At 35.7% G+C, this 3009-nt stretch overlaps 1 protein-coding gene across 1 annotated transcript in view; it reads left to right on the top strand.

Moving 5' to 3' along the window:
- The window catches only part of LOC107710211 (ephrin type-B receptor 1-like), a 126765-nt gene that overhangs the window by 98887 nt on the left and 24869 nt on the right, over positions 1-3009 (top strand). The gene's annotated exons all lie outside the window — the stretch shown is intronic.

The raw sequence follows: 3009 nt of genomic DNA, 5'->3' as shown, positions 1-3009 counted from the left end.
AATATTTTTATTTAATTTTTTTCTACCACTCACATTTATTTCAGATAATGTATATATTAATTGTATTATATTATATTATATTATATTATATTATATTATATTATATTATATTATATTATATTATATTATATTATATTATATTATATTATATTATATTATATTATATTATATTATATTATTCATTCATTCATTCAATATTACAATTGTTTTCTGGGTTCAGTTTTTTTCTTCCCTGTTTGACTATATATTGTGAGCTATTGTTTTGTTCTGCTGAATGAAGTTGTTTTGTCTCTCAACATTACTTTTGCATTTTCTACCTCTTTTACCCTCTTTTCTCCTCACTTCATTCTCTCTTTTGGGTCACATGTGGAGGTTTAACCCTGCTCATCTTTCACACGCACTATTGACTGCTTTCACGATTCATTCACACCATTTGGTGAATTCTCACAGCTGTCCCCTCCAGTACACTCGCGTCTTCTCTAATATGTCTTGCTTTCCATTAGCCCCCCTCTCCTTTTCTCCTAAAGAAATCCCTAAAATCCCCAATTCCTCGCAGACCTCAGCTGGCCACTCCTGCTAAAAAGGCTCACGCACGCATCTTGAGCTCGAATGGCCGATTGTTCACCTCTGTCTCTGCGATTACCTTTCACGCCTGCTCACCCCGTCCCTCACCCAGAGGTCAGAGGTCAGCTGCTTCTTCAGCACCCCATGTTTAATTCATCATCCCTGTCTGTGTATGTGTGCATGTAATGCTCTCTGGAGACTTAGAGATGTGCTCTTGGTTATACGAAGTATGTGCCACCCCATGATTCCCATTTCTGCTGTCACAGCAATTGTACTTTAGCGTGTGTGAATGTATTGATCGTGTGGGGTCTGGGTGATTTGGAAGGGGTAGTGGACACTCACTCCATATGAATTTGAATTAATTGTCAAGGCTGTGTCATGTGAGAGACTCTTGATTCAGCCAGATTTTTTTGGATTGTAATGCAACAAGAGCAACGCCACTGGGTGTTTATGACAGTCGCATGCAAATGTTAAATTTAGCTGGGAGTCAGTGTCTGTGTGTTTGTATCCTTAACCTACAAACCTAGAAAACTCCCCAAGATGTCTCACTAGAGTGTCATCATTACTTTAGCTTTAAATCACACAAACCTTTAGCAAAAACGTCTGAAAGGATCTTAACCCTCTGGTGCTCCTCGTGTTGAGGTAAAAAATTACCAATTTAATTCAATTTTTTATTTTTTTACTTCAATGAAATGAATGTACTGTGTTTTTTATTTAATATTGCATTTGTATTTTTAGGGTATTTTATCTTGCTGTTGTCAAATAGAAACATCTGTTAGCCTCATAGCACAGTGACTTTGTGATTTTTTTCAGTTTGAACAAGGTTTTTTCCTAATCCGAGTAACCTGTGGCAGGCAGTTTCTGTTTTTGTAATGTTATATTTGTCGCCCCACCCACACTGAAATCTCATTGGTCTAAAATAGTTTCACTTCACGTTACTATACAACATCAAAATACATTCTGATCAGCTGTGATTGTCGCTTCATGGACATTTTTGTAATTTGCTTAATAGTGCTAATTAGCCATTAATTTAGTCTTTTTCGATTGTAAATTAAAATAAAGTAAATAAAAAATGAAATTATATATTTAAAATAATTACAAATTTGGAAAGTTCATTGTTTAATCATGGTCTAAAAATGTAATTTATTACGATTTTACTAACTAGTAGCAATAACTGAAGTGAGCTATGGTATCTCTCTCTCTTTACTGAATTATATTTATGCAGTAGTTATAATCCATTTATTACCTTTTTGAGCATAGATCTGAAAATGAAATTTCCAACTTAAACTGAATCTCAAATGCTTTGGAGCACAGACTTGAGTCTCTACCAAGAGGACATTTTGCAGATTATTGCTAAAGTGAAAAAAGTTAAACTTTGATATAAAATATTTATTTTCCAAAACATATTACTCTAAAACTGTGAGAAAATCAAAGCCATGAATCTAGACAAGTTCTGTTCCAAATTTGAGGTTGATAAAATAGCATTCAGTCAGATTTTCCACTACATGAATTTTTTTTCCATTTTTTTTCAACGTGTTCATTTTTGACCCCAAGGAGTACCAATGCGACTATTTTTTTCAGGACCATTTAATCTTTTCGAATCATGTCCATGATTCAAATCTGACTTTTACGTTTATGCATTTGGTTGACACTTTTATACAACATGACTTAAAGGGGTCATATGATGCGATTTCAAGTTTTCCTTTCTCTTTGGAGTTCTCTCTCTCTCTCTCTCTCTCTCTCTCTCTCTCTCTCTGTTCATTTGACAAGCTGTAGTTTAAACTTAATAATAAAAGTATCCACAGATGGTCACCGGAGGCCACACATGCACACCCACAAAGGCATATGACACACGCATCTGACAGTGATGGACAGGGAATGCAGTGAGAGGAAATCCATTAGCTCATCATGCTACAGACAGCCATATTCCTCCCTCTAATTAGTGCGGTTTGCTGAAGCAAGCATTACCATTACTACTGCTCAAGCTGAAGGACTTCAACAAATGCCGAGTATTAAACTTTGTCACTTCATGGTGGAATGTTTTGCATGGCCAAGCACCACTCACACTTAGTTTAGATAATAAACAATTTATTTTATTAATGTTATTATTTTTTAATTATATATATATCGTCCACGCCCTCCTAAAATGCCTCGTTTAAACACGCCCCCACATGTCTACGTCACTGTGTGGGAAGATTTGCATAACACTGCCCAAATGTTCACGCAAAGAAAGAAGGTGTAACTTTGATTCTCGCTGTAATATTTTTGCTGCCGCCGCCACGTCGTGGAGATGCCGTGTGTTTCATTGTGAAAGTGAAAATACTTTGTTTGGCCTTCCAAAAGAGGACACAACTAGAAATCAGTGGTTAAGTTGTGTTTACAACACTGTTCCAGAACAGTTCAACCCAAATATTCAGATGTGTGCAGCGCATTTTACGGAGGACT

Source organism: Sinocyclocheilus rhinocerous, unplaced genomic scaffold (genome assembly GCF_001515625.1).
Source record: "Sinocyclocheilus rhinocerous isolate Xijiao unplaced genomic scaffold, SAMN03320098_v1.1 scaffold2522, whole genome shotgun sequence".
NCBI lineage: Eukaryota > Metazoa > Chordata > Actinopteri > Cypriniformes > Cyprinidae > Sinocyclocheilus > Sinocyclocheilus rhinocerous.
This window is presented reverse-complemented; position numbering and strand designations above follow the sequence as displayed.